Source organism: Canis lupus, chromosome 11 (assembly GCF_048164855.1).
Source record: "Canis lupus baileyi chromosome 11, mCanLup2.hap1, whole genome shotgun sequence".
NCBI lineage: Eukaryota > Metazoa > Chordata > Mammalia > Carnivora > Canidae > Canis > Canis lupus.
The window spans coordinates 35119454-35137440 of record NC_132848.1 but is presented as its reverse complement, the minus strand read 5'-3'; the positions used below and the strand labels follow the sequence as shown (position 1 = coordinate 35137440).

Genomic DNA, 17987 nt, shown 5'->3' with positions numbered 1-17987 from the left:
GCCAAAGGGAGGCCGAAACAGCCAATTTCTTTGAATTACCCCCATTTTCCATTCTTAATTTAAATGAAGAATGTCATTTTATTGGCTCATCAGCCTTTAGGAAACTTGACCCTGCTCATCTATTTGGTTGCCTCCCCCTCCCCAGCACCCCAGCCCGAGAAAAGCAGGTGGCCCAGCCGCCTTCCCACCCCAGGGTTCCTCAGTTCACATAGCTGCCAAGGAGCCTCATTGCTCTATTTGCTTACTTTTCATTTTCTGACATCCCTAAGCCCAGCTTCCACCCACCATTCCAAGGGCATAAACTCTTAAGTTTGAAACCCAGCGGGGCGTAAACCTACCTGGATAGCCCTGAATATTTGAGCTCTCTGAGCCCCTGCTTTCCGGTCCATAAAATGGGGATAATAAAATTATACATGACTTTGGTGAGAAAGAATTAAGATTATGTGTGTAAAGTAGCACATAGTAAGTGCTCATTCAATAAATGCCAGTTTATCCCACATGACACCTTGCATGACACACATATCAATCAGCCCTTTAGCTCAGGAAACCTTACTGGTTAATATTCAAAATACAGCAAAAGATGCCAGGTTCTTTAAGACTTAGAGGACACAAAGGGGAAATAGTTGTCAAAAAAAATAAATGGAAAAGTAAAGTTTCCCCTTAAAAAGAAATCAGAATTAGTAATCATAAGAGATGTGAACAGAAATGGAGTTGGGTAAGAGCCCAAATAAAGGCACTGAGAAGTCTTGCAGAAAGAAATTAATATCCCTTGCTTAACTAAGCATTTTCTAAACTTACTTTTGACAAGTAATATCTATTAATTTCCAAAGAACTTGCATTTTCTTAACATATGTTTGGAACTGGTGTTAATTATTTTAAGAGTATTAGTAGTTATCACTGGTCAAGTTGACTAAGGGAGATGTCCCCCCACACACGTACAAGAGCTGTTGTCTGTTTGGCAACACATTCTAGGAGCTGGCCATCATCTGCAGGAGAAGGCAGTCCATCCACAAGTCGGCCCAAGTCTGCAGCCCATGGCCATTCCCCATAGCCACACACCCTCCCAATGTCATCTAATTTCTACCCTCTTCTCCCCAAACTGAGTCACAGCTAGTTCTCTCTCCTTATGTTCCACTGACTCAAACATTTTAGCAAAACCCCACACTCAGACTGATGTAGAAAATTTGCCTTTACTGAGCGAATGCACACTGTGAGCTCTGCAAGACGCTGTCCAGACCGCAGCTGCCTCTAGACCCTGGTCTCACAGAGCATCTCATGGGCTGTGCTTCTAGAAATGCTTCCTTGGAGTCTCTCCCTCAGAAGTGATGGTGCAGGTGGAATCTGGATGGTTTTTAGCCCAGTGGGTTTCCTGTGAGTGAGGTCGAAGTCAGGGACCAGGTTCCTAAGCAGCCTCAACTCTGGTCACAGGTCCTGTGCGTCCTGAGCAAATCCTCAAAACTCCTCCTCCTGAGACCTTTGATGTGCCAGCTGTGAAATAAACAGGGTGTTCTAGAAGCTGATCTTTGGCATTCCCAACTAGAGCTTAAGCAATGATGTAATCCAAGGTTATTTCATAGAAACTTCAGTTCTAAAGTCTGTCTGGATTGGAATTCAGGCTCAAGCACGTATTGTGTGACCTTGGACAGGCTACTTAACCTCTCTGTTCCTCAGTTTCCTCATATGTCAAATGGGGTTAAAACCATAGGACCTAATTTAAAGGATGAAATAATTAGAGCAATGCCGGACACATTTAAGTGCTTGATAAATGTTATCACTATTGGCTTTAGCCTGGTCACAGAGTGATGCCCAAGAAGGTGCAAAGCCCCAAATGCCTTGGTTCTGGAGGGAGCTGACCTCTGGCCCACAAGTTTCTTTCCCCCCTCCCCTTCTCTCCTCCCTCTTCCACTCCATTCCTCCCCACCTCCAGGGGCCCCCCACCCAGGTCCCTCCCACGCCCCCAGTCTAAATCCCCTCAGGAGGGGTCTCAGAGGAGCCTAGATGGGAGCTACCTTGCCTGAGGGTGGAGAGGCCAGCTTCCCACACCTGGGTTGGCCTCACAGGGACCCGTTGGTTGACACCAAGTAGAGGGCGGCAGCAGGGTCACCGCAGGTTGAACAGTGGCCAGCAGGTTCATGGGCCCCCTCCCCCGCTGGACTGCAGCCTCCGCCCTGCACGCCCCCTAGGGAAGGCAGGGTCCTCCTGTTGCCCTGGGCCTGGCTGCCCACAACTGCCCCAGGCCGGCCTCACAGCTGTGACGGGGTGTGTGTGTGTGTGTGTGTGTGTGTGTGTGAAGGCAGGGGGAGAAGGGGTAAAGAGGGGGCTGAAGGCAAGGGGAGGAGGGGTGAGGGGGGCGCTGGTGGTGGTGAAGGCAGGGGTGAGGCTAGGGCTCCTGCCAGGCCCTTCCCAGATGCCAGAGCCAAGTGCTGGGGAGGGAGACAGGTGCGCTCAGACACGGCCACCCTGTGCCGTCTGTGCGGCCTGGGTCACCCAGCCCTCCGGGCCCCGCCCTCCCGGTCCCCCCAACCCTCCCGGGCACCCCAGTCTGGCCCTCCCAGGGCCCCGCCCTCCCAGCGCTCGTTGCGACCTGGAGACGAAATACGTGCAAAACCGTGAGGAGAACGTAAGCTGGTGCTAAGGCCGCACTGCTTCTCAGAGACTCGTATTCATCTTTTTATTTATTGGAGAAACGGAGAGCATGAGAGAGAGAGCGAGCGTGGGAGAGAGAGAGAGCATGAGACCGAGCAAGCATGAGAGACAGCAAGCGGAGGAGAGAGAGAGAGAGAGAGCCCGGGAGGGCAGAAGGGCCGAGGCAGAGGGAGCAGCAGATGCCCCGCTTAGCAGGTCGCCCAACGCGCGACTGGATCCCAGGACGCCAGGTCATGCCCAGAGCTGAAGGCAGACGCTTCACCGACGGAGCCCCCAGGTACCCTCATCTTTATTATTCTCACAGTAGCTCCTTGGTTGGGCACAACAACCCTCTGAGGTAGAATCCGGCTTGCATCCTGCCAGTGAGAGCCCCAGGGCCGGGAGCTCACAGGCCGAGGCTGGGGAGAGGCAGCTGCGCCCCGAAGCCCAGGCTGCTGCATGGTCCCCTCCAGGCCAGGCGGCCGCCAGGTCCTCTACTCGCCCATCTGGGGGTGCACAAGGGCTGCGGAGCTGGCAGCTCAGCCAGACTCTGGGGCACAGGGCCCCGGCCGCAGGGTCAGGGACACATTAGGAAGGGACCCACATCATGCGTGTCCCGGGCAGAGCAGGGCCTGTGCCCCAGGCAGGGACAGACCAAACCCACAGGAGCGAGGGGCCAGAAGTCCAAGGTGAGACGAACCCCGAGTGGTGCCCCAGGGGCAGTCAGGCCACAGGAGGCGGTGAAATTCCCCTGTGGCCTAATGAAGAGTGCACCAAATGAGTGATTCAGTTCTTCGGTCACACGGGCCTGGGGCCCAACGACCAGCGCAGCGGGCGGCTACCCTCCCTGGTGGCACAGACACACGGCATCCTCATCTCGCAGGATCTCCTGCTTGAGGGGACGGGGACCAACGCCGGGAGCTCTGGGCCTTCAGACACTGAGAGGCTTCCCGTACACTCGGCTTTGCAGCTGGGACAGAGGAAGAGGGGAAAGCTGGGGGTGAGGAAGGCTGGGGGAAGGGCAGAAAGTGCGCCGAAGTGGAGGGAAGAGCACCTGTAAAAAACCCATCCCATGCAGGGAGGGAACCGTGAGACCAGAAGGCAAAGACATGGAGTACAGGGTCTCCAGGGGCTGTTCCCTGGGTTTGAATCCCAGCCCAAGTCTTCCCGCTGTGTGCTGTCAGACAAGTTCCTTGACTTCTCTGGGCCTTACTTTCCTCACCTGCAAAGCAAGGGAAATAATAGTACCTCCTTCCCAGGGTTATCCCAAGGATTGAAAGAGCCTGGCACACATTTAGCACTGTGTGTGTGTATTTGCCATTATTATTCCCAGCACAAGATGCGGGAAGTCAAGCCATGCAGGCCTGTGGGCCATGGGAAGAGTGTTGGTCCATGTCCTAACGGCAAAGGGAAGCCTGAAACGTGAGGGCAGAAGGTAACTGTGGGCAGTGAAGAATCATAGTCCATGTGAAGGGGGCGACAGCCACCACTCAACGCCTGCCTGGCACGGGAATGTCAGACAATATTGCCAGGCCTTAGAATTTTCCAAAAGAGGCCAGAAATCCAGATTTTTGTATGTTAAAATTTTCCTCACTTTTTAAAAGTAGGCCTCTGGCTCCCAAATTTTTAAATGTCTTGAGGGACAAACCAACCACCTGCTAGGACATCCAGTCCACCCACAATCTGCAGATCCCCAAACCTCAATAAGCCAAAGTCTCTAACTAAAGCCACATCACCTGGCGAGCCAGCTGGCTCCAGGAAGAAGTCAATAGATTGCCTAGAACAAAAGTGGTACATCAAAAGAGTTGCCAAATGAAATCTGAACCAAATTGCTACACGATGGGGCCGGAGGCCCTCGGGGCCTGAATAAAAGGACCCAGCAGTAAAAATGTGTTCAAGCTGCACAGGCTTTTTATTTTTTAACCTTTTGGTGAAAAAAAAAAAAAAAGAAAATATATGAAAGCCAATATTCTCTTCCCTCAGAGGTTGTTCAATTAATGTATGATCAGCCTCTCCATTGAGGGCATTTGCCCTTCTATTCAAAAAATATAGGGAGCAGGTGTTCATTCGGGAGGTCTGCGGTCCACGCCATTTCCTGGTGCCTGGCTATAAAACAAAACCACTTACTCAGGACATAGCATTGGGTGGGAGAAAGAGAAGGAATAAAAAGAAAAGACTGGTGTGATGAATGAAAATTCGAATGAAAGCTTTAGGCTTGAGCAAGAATCAGGTATTTTAGGTTCTCATTCTGGAGATCTTAACCTTCATTAACCATTGCTTTTCAGTTCAAGTTTTTCTTCCAAAAATATTGAATATCTAATGTATACTAGGGAGTGGGATACAGACCCTGGCCTTGTCCTGAGATAATTTACGGTCAAGGAGTTGGTGACTCCATTCCTTCAGAGGAAGGGAGAGACACAGCTAAGCACGTGTTCGGAATGGTAAAACCTTTGTAACAAAGAGAATAAAGAAAAATCTGACTGTCTTTCACTTCTAATTAAGTCCCTCCCTCCCCGTGCAATCCCTCCGTCAGGAAAGAAAGACAGGCATTCGGCTCCTCAGGGAATACCTTACGAACACAGGGAAAGTGGAAACTGTCTCTGAAGAAAGAAGCTTCTAGCACTTCCTGCAAGGGTCAAACCAGGGGAGCATCAATGTAAAAATGATAGATTGCTCTGTACGAGGGGTGGGAGTTTTGTAGGGTGAAGTGTGCCAGTGTGGGCTGCATTGCATCAGGCTGGAGATGGAGCTGAGGCTAAGGGCTGCCAGCCTCCTTGCCATCCTGTCCCCCTCACCCTCAGCGCCCTGTAGATGATGGATGGGCAGTTGATGGGCAGCCAGCCCTATGGGCCTGCTCCTCCGGGTCCAGCTCTGAGAGAAGAGGACAAAGGGTTGTGATATGAGACACGCACAGCATGTTTCCATGTCTGAGGAGAGGGCCATCCAAATCAGATTAGGGCAGACTTGGGGCTCCCGGGTGGCTCAGTGGTTGAGCATTTGCCTTTGGCTCAGGTCGTGATCCTGGGGTCCTGGGATTGAGTCCCACATCGGGCTCCCCACAGGGAGCCTGCTTCTCCCTCTTCCTGTGTCTCTGCCTCTCTCTGTGTCTTTCATGAATAAATAAATACAATCTTTAAAAAAAAGAAAGGATTAGGGCAGATTTACTAACCTGTGGTCTGTAGATTGAAATAAGGGGCTCCATGAATTTGGATGAGATAAAAAAATCTATCTTGATTTTCACTAACCTGTAACTGAAATGAAGCAAGCCTTTCTATTACGAGTATAGGCAACAAACCACAGGGGGATTAGCAGTACCTGTGCCCTTGTTACAAACTGGAATCACAGATATTCTCATATCACATTTCATTTGTGGCAGAAACCTTGAAAGAATGTCCATGTGCATCATTACATCAAAATTTACTGCCGGATCTTATTATGTAATTCATTCAAAGAGAAGCACATATATACAACTAGATCACTAATTCATTTTTTTCAATCAATTCCAAGGGGAAAAAAAAGATTAATAGCCCCCTGGACTAGAGGATTCAGGTCCATCTTTGGAAGACCTGGTTACTTAAATTTAAAGGGCATGAATTTGGGGCTCTGGGTGGCTCGGTCAGTTAAGCATCTGCCTTCATCTCAGGTCATGATCCTGGGGTCCTGGGATAGAGCCCTGCATCGGACTCCATGCCAGTGGGAGCCTGCTTCTCCCTCTCCCTCTACCACTTCCCCTGCTTGTGCATTCTCTCTCTGTCAAATAAATAAATAAAATCTTTAAAAAGAAAGAAGAAAGAAAGAAACTGAATTAATTTTAAAGGCAGGCAAAGAACAGGGGTAGGGGGAAGGCTAGGAAATAGCATTTGGGAACACACACACTTTTCAGACACTGTAACTGCTTGGTGGGAAAAGTCAGGGGGCTTGGAGGTTGAAAGTGTGACTGGAAGCCCCTTCAGCTTGGGCCTCACCATCACAGAAGGCCCCCCAATTCAGGCTCCTGATCCTAATCATCGAATGAGAGTGTGTGACCATGGAACTTTTCACCCATGTGTTGAAAGTGTTAATTAACCAAAACATCAAAAATACACCACAATTCTCCCAATCGTATCCTGACATGTCTTCATTTTTCTTCGAGGCACCTCTCTTAACCACTGAGGGAACAAAGTTGGCCAAGAGGGAAGGATTGTCCTTCCCACTGGAGGTGGGTAAGGACATGAGGTCAGCAAAGTGAGCAAGGGCCAGATAAAAAAGTTGGGATTTGAGCCTGCAAAATCTGGGGATTTTTTTTTTTTTTTTAGGTTTTTGTTTTTTTAATGTCATGTAAGTGGCATAACCAATATACCACTCATTTGCTGACTTCTCTGCCAACACCCATCCCTTTTTACTCCTCACAAGAGCAGCTCAGATCCCTTGGAGAACCACCCCTCTACAACTCTTAGAGGTAGGGAGAAATGCATGTGACCCAGAACTGGCCAATCAGATCACAGGATCACACACAGGGATTGATTTAGATGTAAGCCCATCACGATAATTTCATTCCTCTGATGTACAGAGATTGTTTCAGGGATAGATACTCACCTATGATGGTCCAGTCGGAGTAAATCTTTGGATGAGTACCAGCACCACTGGTAAAGGAATGTCTTTACTAGGCTGGATTAGACCCAGGAAGGGTTAAGCCTCGAGTAGGTAGCAAATGTAGTTATCTTGCCTCCATATAAAGCCTGAGAATAAAGCCAAAGATAGGTGAGTGGAGTCAGGAGATGGAGAGAGGTAGGATCCCGATAATAGCACAGCACCTCTGGATAAAGCTGGGCCAAATCTCTTCTGGGCTTTCCCATTAAATAGACTAATAAATTCCTTTTTTGTTTGTTTCTTTGTTTGTTTGGGTCTCATGCCTGCTGAGGTGGGTTTTCTGGAAACTGCAACCAAAAGAGCCCTAACAAATACAAGCAGATCTGATTTTAGAGTGGGCATGCCATGTGCCGAGAGAGGAATGATCAAGATGACGCTGCCTTGAAGGGAAGAGGACCCAGACTTCCAAGTTGGAGGCTACTAATCCACTTTCCCTGGGCCGGGGTTGGGGGGAGGGGGCCCTACCACACTAGACAGCCCCAGCTTCCAATGGCCTACAATTAACACTTTACTTGTCACTCACATTGCTGGCTACAGGCTGACTCTGGCCCTGCGGCTGCATGCCAAATATCTTCCTCATTCCAGGGTCCAGGCTGGGGAGCAGCTCCTAACTCAGTTTCATGGCAGAAAGTGACAGAACAGTAACTGAACCACACAGTGGCTCTTAAAGCCTCTGCCCAGGGGTGTCCTATCATATCTGCCCAAACTCCATTGGCCAAAGCAAGTTTATGGCCAATTCCAACATCAGTGGAAGAAGAACTGGAATCTGTGTGGCAGTGGGCGGGGATGGATAATCCTCTTACGAGAAAGGCAGTGACTAATTGGAACAATAATAGGATGCACTGCCAAGACTTTGGGGTGATTTGATTCAAGCACCTCATTTTGCAAAGAGGACACCAAGGCCTGGATTAATTCAGTGACTCGCTCACAGTCACAAGGTTTGCCAGTGGGCAAGCAGGGATGAGGACCTGGGTCTCCTGGCTCCCAGACTAGAGCTCCCCACACCAGGGCCCCTACTGCTCCCCTGAAGTTCCATTTTGGCAAGTGAGGACAGATTGTCCACAGTCCGCTGTTTGTCTGCCCCCATTCACTCACACGGTACGTTTCCCAGCACAGAGAGCTGGGTGGCAGCCAGGGTGACAGAGGAAAGTCTCTAGAATCTTTATATTTGAGCTTGTTTCTCCCTGGCATCCAGTAAGAACATAAAGCTGGTTCAAGATGATCAAACAGAGCCGTGGAAGCAAACGCAAGAAATTATGATTCTGTAACATTTGGGGACCTGTGGATTTAGATTTGGAACTGGGGATTTGGGGCTCCTTCTTTGTATTCTGATTTTTTTAATCGGCTCTTAATCCCACAGAGAAGGTTAACAGTATCTAGAGGGTAGCAGAGGCTGGTAGATCTGATACACATGTAACCTTTATTATATTATAGTCTGGTAATTGGGAATTCTTTAAAATATTTCTCAGGTGACATGCTTCTCTTCCCTCTCTATCCCCTTTTTCTAGCACTCCTGAGAATACACAAAATATGAAAGAAGCCCTGTTATCACACCAATATTTGATCAGCCAAATATGCTAAAATATTTTTCAAACACTAAGTGTATAAACTGATGACAGATGCTAAGAATTTTGGAGAAGTCACAGTCCGGAAAACCCATTCTCCTCAGTGCAACCGGACCTGGGCAGGGCATTTGGGTTTGTGCTCAGCCTCCCAATGTCCTGAGATGCCACTGAACCCAGTGACTTGCATCCTGTCCCAGAACCACTTCTAGCAGAAATTCCCTCTGTGGAGTCAGGGGCCCTAGGTGCCCCAGGCTAATTGTTGGAGCCAGGCAGGAACCTTCTCTAGCCTCTCTAACTAGGTCTCTAAGTCTCTCATCCAGAAAGATGGTGGACTAGACTGCCAGAAATGGTTACTATTACAACTGAGGAAATAGATGAATACCCCTCACTGGCCCTCGCGTGCCCTCTCCCCTAACTCCCTCTTCCTACCCTCACCCCTGTGGCCTTACTGTCTCTATATTCTTTTCTCCCAGACATGCCATTGATTCTCCAAGGGGCTCTCTTTACCAATATCTCACTAACTAGTACATTAGCTTATCCCACCCTCAAGATAAACTCTGTGTGGTAGATGCTATCATCTTCATTATGCAGATGAGGAAAGTGCGTCTCGGAGAAGAAAATGATGAATTTCGGCCGTATGGTTGCAGACCCAGCATTTGAAACCACATCTGCCAAACTCCAAAGCCACAGATGCTGAAATTCACTCATTCTCAAATATGATAGGACACCTACCATGTCCAGGTCCCACGTGAGACTGGAAATAAATGGTGGATAAGACCACGTCTCTGTGTAACTTATTCAAAATTCACTCAACAGATATTGTCTGAGCTCCTGCTGTGTGCCTGAGCCAGAGTAGTTTATAATTACTAGTAAATGCAGAAAAATTCACATGCAATGAAGCGATGTGATTTGCTAAGTGCTACAGTGCTAGTGAATAGATAGGTGGGAACAGAGAGAATGAATGAGACACAGTTTCTTTTTTTTTTTTTAAGATTTTATTTATTTATTCATGAGAGACCCAGAGAGAGAGAGAAAGAGAGAGAGAGACACAGGCAGAGGGCAAAGCAAGCTCCATGCAGGGAGCCTGACGTGGGACTCGATCCCGAGTCTCCAGGATCACACCCTGGGCTGAAGGCAGCGCTAAACTGCTGAGCCACCCAGGCTCCCCGAGACACAGTTTCTATCACTTGTCTTCTGCAGGCTTTAACAAACCTTGGAATAAGCTTACCTAGCCCCACTCTCTGTAAATCTAATTATCTCCTTACTTAATAGCTCATCAAAAGCAGGGACCTGCAGGGAGTTCGGCTCTACTGGCCTTTGGCCTATTCTGTGCAGCTACAGAGCAATGCACCTGAGCAGGGCCTTAAGCCAGAATCAATTTCTGTCTAAGAAGCCAGGCTGTGTACTCACAGCTCTGTAATGAAGGACGCTGGGAAAGAGCCTGAGATGGTGCTGGAGCAGTCCGGAGCTCACTCTGCAGTCAATTACTGATGATGAGTGAAAAATGAGGTCAGCTCCCGACAGCGGGGCCCAGGAGAAGCAGCAAAATACCACAGAACCCCCGTTCTCCGTGGTCCCCAGGACACAGCACCTAAAAATAGACACACAATACCACTGGATCTGCTAGATATTTCACAACTGCTGGCCCAGCACAAAATGTTTGGCTTTGGCCAAGTCAGGATGCAATGAAAACCAGCCGGGACGCTAAGCATGACCAAGATGAACATTCACCAGGACGACAGCAATCCCTCTGTCCATCGGGCCTGGACCATGAGGCTACATTATCCAGCACCCTAAGTCCCTGTTCAACTTGCTGTGCAACTTACAGAAAACTCGCCTCGAACGCCAGGGACTTTCTAAAACACTTCATCTCGGGGACATGGGGGGAGAGATACTTGTGGAAGTTTGCCCTGAGAATTAGAAAATGAGTGAGAAAGGTCCATGATTTCTGTGTAAGGGGAAACACAACTGCAAGCATGGGATGTGGGTGGGATGGGATAAGAAAACATTTTAAAGAGAAAATAATTACAAACACATGAGAAGGAGAAAGGGCATGGCCCAGGCTAGAAATGTGCAGGAAAAGAAAATGAAAACAAGAAAAGATTTGGCATGATAGTTGTGGGTTTCAAACAAATTTTGAAGTTGACAATTCTACTCTACTGGCAAATACCTATTTCTATACTTTATGAGATAGTATTTACTGAGGACCCAGCTTGTGCTGGAAGCTGCTTTCAGCCTTGCACATGTATCATTCAATCTCACCCTCACAGCAGCTCTGTGGGGCAGACACTCATGTTATTCCCATATTTTTTTAAGATTTTATTTATTTATTCATGAGAAACACAAAGAGAGGCAGAGACACGGGCAGAGGGAGAAGCAGGCTCCCTGTGGGGAGCCTGATGCAACTCAATACGAGGACCCAGGGATCACGGACTGAGCCAAAGGCAGATGCTCAATCGCTGAGCCACCCAGGTGCCCCCCCATTTTTTAGATGAGGAAATCAATTTGCACCCTTTAAATCTTGAAAAGATCTTAGCAATCATCTTAACCAGTGGTTACTAAACTGGCTTGGGCATCAGAATGACCTAGGAAACCCTACAGCATGTGGGGTCCTGTTCTAGACACCACCACCCCCAATCAGAATGGGGGTAGGAGCAGGTCCAGAAATCTGCGGCTACAGAGCACCCCAAATGATTCTCATGAACAGCCTGCTCTGGAATCCACTCATCAATCCAACCAACTTCTTTGTTTTTTCAGACTAGAAAATTGAAGTCCAGAGTGTGCTAGAGATGTGCCTGACGTAACAAGTCCTCTGGCAGCAGAGCCAGGACTAGACCCAGAGTCCATAATATGGCACCCTTGCCAACATATTATACATTTCTCCCTGGAGTCCTAAGTGGGGAGAAGGTAGTTTCTTTATCTCCCACCAAATCCCTACAGTCAACATCGCACCCAACTCTTGCCTACACCCTTCAACTGAACTCAGTGCAATTAAATAAAGTTTCACTGAGCAGCCACTATGAGCCACATACTGTATTGGTGCTAGGATTCCCTGATGAACAAGACCCATAACAAGCCCTCACAGAGCTTACAGAAAAAAACATCTTTAAAAATGTCACAGCTGACTGAATAAACTGGAATCAGTTGAAAGCAATTCTACTTTCTCATCATTGTCCCTCCCAACCTGCTCCATCTTCCTATTCCCTGAAAATCTTAGTCACCTTAGTTGGATTCTACAGCTATTTCTGGTCACTCTCAGTGTCAAAGGACAGCATCATGTTTTAGATAATCTATAAAGTCCCATCTGGTCTAATGACAAAGCCCTAACCTTTCAGCCAGTTAAAAATTTCTTGCCACTGTGGATCTGGGACTGGCTCGGGCCAGGAAGCTGCAGTGGAGAAGGAGATTGTGGGGCTCCTTTGCTGGTTCTTGCCTTTCTCCCTAGTTCACTGTGCTCTTCTAGGCTCCTCTGGGCCAGGGGCAAGGGGCTTAGGAATCAGTACACAAGAATGGAAGAGGTTAAGAGGTGAAGTCTTTGGAGCCAGGGTCGTCTCTACTGGCTGAATGTCCTCATTAATGTCAAGGTCCAAACACTGTTTCTTTCTCTGCCGAGGACTTCCACCCTACCCCCTTCTGCCAGGGGCCTCTTGCAATCCCCTAGTGTAGGCCGTACCTCCCCCAGCTGACCTCTCAAGTCCTGGCTGCCAGCTCTCTATCCTATTCACACATCATTTCTTGGGGGTCACCTTGTGCTTCACAAGGGATCTTTCAAATGGGAACCCTTTTCAAAACGATTCAAGTCTGGGTCTCCTTCTTGGGACCATATCCTGGCCTCCGTGGCCATAGGGAGGATCATTCATGCCAAGATGTGGTCCATCTTCCTACCTTTGTCCGCAAGGCAGCTCGAGTTGGTCCCTTTCTCTAGACTCTCCTGCATGAGTTGTGCACCAGTCACTATGTCTCTTCAATGCCAGGGGTTTTTCCAAATGATTCTCGGAAATCCTCCTCATCTAGCTTGGAGGAAGGGGAGAGAAGCATGTTCCTCCTTTCCCTCACTCTGACTATGTTCTCTCCAACATCTTTCAATTGATCCTCCCCACCCCACCCCATTGTATGTCCTCCACATGGGTGATGAGCTAAGAGTTTTTTTTCAAGAAAAACTAATTTCACGATCTCTTAGCATGAACTACACAGATGGTCTCAACCTTTAGGTACTTTGCCAAAACACCAAAAGTCAAACTTAATATCCTGTTACACAAGCAATTACAAATTCAAGGAACATAAAAGCAAGGGCATTTGGGGCCAGCCCACTTTACCCAGTCCCCAGGTGAAGTACCAAGTCCCTGCTTTTCTAGAGCCTTTCCAGAGAGCAAATGAGTAGCTCTTTGCTGTAGCTCACAATTCACCCATCTCACTCCACCATATTATTTTCTACTTTCTCTGCACCCAACACAGGATCTGATTCTTGGTGTAGACTCAGTAAATAATCACTGGATAAATGATGGCATAAACGCATCCTCTCTGTTTGTGTACTGCTGTACCCAGCTCCAGGTCTGGTGCCTAGAGCTGAACATGCCCACAAATATTTGTTGATTGATTGACCAACTGAATAAATTCTTTTTTAGCTCTGTGCTCAGTGATGGGGATCAGGGGTGGTTGGGCAAATGATACACAAATGAAATCATCCTCCTGGATAAAAGTTGTCACAACTCTTAATTCTGAAGTCTCTGTTCTTTCTTGCGGCCATCACCACCAAAAATCATTTTGAAAAGCCTCACCAAACCCAAGCCCTGCCACATTCTTGGACTGACCCCTGAAATACTGGGGGGTCCAGTGAGCAAAGCGAGGAGGAACTGAACATGTCATCTGTGGCCTTCATGCTACAACTATTTTTCCAAGCCAGACTCAGAGGCCCCATCTTGAAGCAAGCCAACACTCATAAAAAAGCAGACTTAGCATTCTCGAGCCACTACTTTAATAAAACAATAATAATAATGAGTTGAAAGAATGACTGCTTATAAGCCATTATTTATGAGCCCTGGGGCCAGCCAGGCAACTTTGGTGTAAAACCTTCTAGGCGTCACATGTGACAGGAAAAGATGAGATGTGAATAGAGCCAGAAAAGGAAGCCCATTGGGCTGTCTCGGTGTTGGCCTTTCCTGACTCTGCTGGACGCGCTGGTCCCAACCGGAGCCACATGGCAGCCCACTTTCCCTAACCTGTTTTTAATCACCCACTGAGATTCTAAGGAGCACTTCCTACCCATCAGGTGCACTGTTAAAGTGGGCACAGGGAGAAGCAGGGAGAGGCCCAGAGGAAAGAGAATGTCAGAGTATGCAACTTGAGTGTATTTTGAAATGAAACAAGATAAGCCATGACGTTCAATTAAATAATAACTATAAAAGGCCCAGCCCGGGACCTGGCACAGGATTAAATGCTAAGAAGGCTCGAGTTCTCCTTCCTTCTGCTAATTACAGAGACGTTAGCCCTGGCAATGCCCGTTCCCAGACTGTGCCGAATACAGAGTATAGGATTTTCAAATGCTGCATTTTCATCCCAATCAGAGCTAACATTCAGCCGGTATGCCCGGTAACACTATACCAGTTTTTATAGGAAGTATCCCTTCCAACTGGATCATGCCTATGCCCTCTGGTTATGAAATATTTGGAACATTACAACTGGCTTCAAATATTCATTTATTTAATACATAAACTTTGAGTCCCTACTATATGCCAGAACTCGATCAAACAGCAGAGAAAGACTGAGTGGGAAAAAAAATTGAAAATGTCCTCTCTCCTTATGGCACTTACATTCCAGTGGGAGAGACAAATTAAAAAGTAGTAAAATAGGCAGTTCGTTAGACAGTGATAAATGCTATGAAGAAAAAGTAGGAGAAGCATAGCAAGTACAGGACCGCAATTTCTGAAATTTTTATTTACATATACACACATAAGGAAAGGTGAGCAAGTCATAAGAGTTCAGCTCAACACATTTTCTTCAAGGGAACATACCCATGTAGCCTGCACCCACATGGAGACACAGAAAATGACAAGCACCTATGAGGTCCCGGTCATCAGAGCCAACTTCCCTGAGACTGGCAGTCGAGGGGGACGTGGCCTGAGTATTTCCAGCTCTCCACCTCCTGGATATGAAGTAAAGCTGTGCCTCTCTGCTCCCTGTCAGATGCAAGCATGGCTTTGCTCCGGCCTCTGCTACGGGAGTGGAAGTGATGAGTGCTGCTTCTCTGAAGCCCCTGCCACCCATTGGGGTTGGAGGAATCTGTGTTGCCAAGGAGCCTCTGTCAGCCTGGGTCCCCAAGGACTCCTGAGCTAACCTTGCTGACCTTCGGTGGGCCTGCAGCAGGACAACAAACAAACTGCTGTTGGGCAAACGGGTAAACCAGACTGTGATCAGGGGCTGGTTTGTTACCTCAGCATAACTAACCCAACCTAACTGATAATGGAGGTGACCTCTCTGGAGGCCATTCGGGAGACACAGGAACGAGGCTTCAGGGAAACAGGGGCGAGAGCGAGCTGCGGACAGCAAATTCAAAGAACCAAGAATGAGGCTATGAGTGAGAAGCCAGGAACAGTGTCTCAGGATGGAATCCCCCAGAAGCAAAACTTTGAGATAAGGCTGGATGTAAGGGATTTATTTGCTAGTTGATCCCAGAAACAGAGAAAAGAGAGAGCGAGTGAGACAGGGAAGGAGAGGAAGACATTATAGGGAGGGGTCCTTGGTGAGCAGGTTGCCCCTGGGGGCTCTGCTCCACCGGGAACCTCTGTGAGGTGGTGCAGAAGACGCCCCAGAGCTGCTCCCTGGGGAGGAGGAGGCTGAGGTGCTAATTCCTCAACATTGGCCAGTGGCAGAGGCTGGTCCCCGTGTTCACCCTCCAGCGAGCCAGCAGGCAGGGGGGCCTCAGGTCTGAGGTGGGATGAGAAGCGAGAGGGGCAGGGGCTCAGTGGTTGAGCGCCTGCCTTGGGCTCAGGTCCTGGTCCTGGGGTCCTGGGATGGAGCCCTGCATAGAGCTTCCTGCTCTGTGGGGAGGCTGCTTCTCCCGCTGCCTCTGCTGCTCCCCACACTTTACGTTCTCGCTCTCTCTTTCTCCCTCTCTCTGTCAAAAAAAATAAACAAATAAAATCTTAAGAAAAGAAAAGAAAAGCAACAAGGGCAGCAGGCAGGACACACACAGCGCCAGTGACAAAAAGCAAGGAAGTGGTACATGCAAGGCCACAGGTGTAAATCGCAGGAACCACTGGCAAATCCCCAGACTGCGTCTCTCCAGGCCCCTCCAGGTTCTAGGACGAGGGAAGCGCCTCCAACCGCAGGAGCCCTCCCTGGGCTGCAGCACCTCGCGGCCTGCACAGGGGGAGGCGCAATGACACCCGCCCCCCCATCCTTCTGTGGCCCACCTCCGTCAGGATTCGCCCTGGGCCTGCCCCTCGTACTCGGTACTGGCCTCGTCCCACCACCGGCTCCCTCCAAGCCCCCCGCCCTGCAGCTCTGGCGGCTCCCCTCCAAGTCAACACTTATTTAAGGCATGCAATGCAGCAAGCAAGCCGTAGATCATCAGACGGCGTCCTCCCATACACAGTGAAGCTCACTGGAGGGGGAAGGGGTAAAGACCAATTATTTTAAAAAGCACATGAATAAGAAGATCGAATAATAGTAAATGCAGTGAAACAAAAAAAGAACCGTGTTAGGTGACACAGAGTGATGGTTCCAAGTGTCAGCCTTGTAAGAACCAGGGCAGTGGGTTCTACGCAGAGAGGTAACAAGTGCAAAGGGCCTGAAGTAGGAGGAATCTGGAGCGAAGGTCAGGGTGCTGAAGCATACAAGCCAAGGGAGAGAGGTAGGAGATGTGCTTAGAAAGCAGGGGCAAGGTCATCGGGGGGCTTTTCTGGCCACAGGGACGATGCTGGTCTTTATCCTACCATCTTCAGTTCAGGTGACACCTCTCTGTGCACCCCACCCTATCCTGGGGCCACTTCTGCTAGCACCCCCTTCTTACTACAAATAAACCTTGATACAGAGGTCTGACAGTTGGAATGCTTCAGGTCTCAGTCGAGGCCTTACCTCTTCCTAGAGGCTGTGTGACTTTTCACAAGTTACTCAACCTCTCTGTGCCTAGAATGTCACCACAAATTTCTGCTCTTTTCTGAGTGGTATTGAATTAACTCAACCTTGCAGGTAAGTTAAGAGGAACAATACATTTTTCACACACACCCCACCCCCCAGAAAAGTGTTTCTTGAGTCCTTTCTTTTTACCACAATGATTGAGAATCTGAGGGTTTTTTTTTTTTTTTCAAGATTTTATTTATTTGAGGGAGCATGAGCAGGGAGAGGGGCAGAGGGAGAAGCAGACTTCCCACTGAGCCGGGAGTCCGATGTGGGGCAGGTTCCCAGGACCCCGGGATCATGCCCTGAGTGGAAGGCAGAAGCCTAACTGACTGAGCCCCCCAGGGTCCCCAAAAATCTAAGTTTTGAAGTCAGACAGCTCTGATGTCACATCTAGATTCACTGCATTCTCGTGCAATGTATTTAATCTCTCTGAGTCTTGGTCTTCTTAGTTCTAGAATGCAGCTCCTGTTCGGCCCTACTACTGAGGGTTTAGGGAACAATTTTGTGAAGTAAAGTCTTTAATCACTTACCATAGCTTTTGCATAGTGTAAAGCTCAACCAACAGTTTCTCTAGTTTTTTTAACCAATCCTCCTGATACTGTGTGGGCTTCAGCCATCTCACCGCATCCCCTTGAAGGAGGCTAAGATTGGCACTGCAAGGGGTGCCTGGGGGGCTCAAGGCATGACCCTGAGGTCCTGGGATAGAGTCCCGCACCAGGTTCCTCGCAGGAAGTCTGCTTCTCCCTCCGCCTGTGTCTCTGCCTCTCTCTCTCTGTGTCTGTCATGAATAAAATACAATAAAATAAAAAATAACAGCCCTTCTCTGCCTGCTGGCTGTCACGCTCCTACCTCTGACATTGAAGGGAGTGACCTGGCAGGTCAGCAGGTAGTTCAAGCTCTAGCAGAGGGGAGAAGTGTAAACACAGGGCTTCACTACCTGGGGACAGAAGTCACTGAACCCTCAGTAGACCAGAGCCTGATACACCGAAACTAAACCACCAGGAGCTTCAGATGCCACTCAGGATGCCCAGAGCCTGAAGAACGTCA

The 17987-nt window shown here is 48.7% G+C and overlaps 1 long non-coding RNA gene across 1 annotated transcript; it reads right to left on the bottom strand.

Moving 5' to 3' along the window:
- Positions 1-2685: 2685 nt before the first annotated feature.
- LOC140642241 (uncharacterized) lies at positions 2686-7955 on the bottom strand. Its single transcript, XR_012038739.1, has 3 exons — positions 7778-7955; positions 7201-7343; positions 2686-3847 (listed from the first exon to the last, which is right to left on the bottom strand). It is a non-coding gene; the product is annotated as an uncharacterized lncRNA (long non-coding RNA).
- Between the last annotated feature and the right edge of the window lie 10032 nt (positions 7956-17987).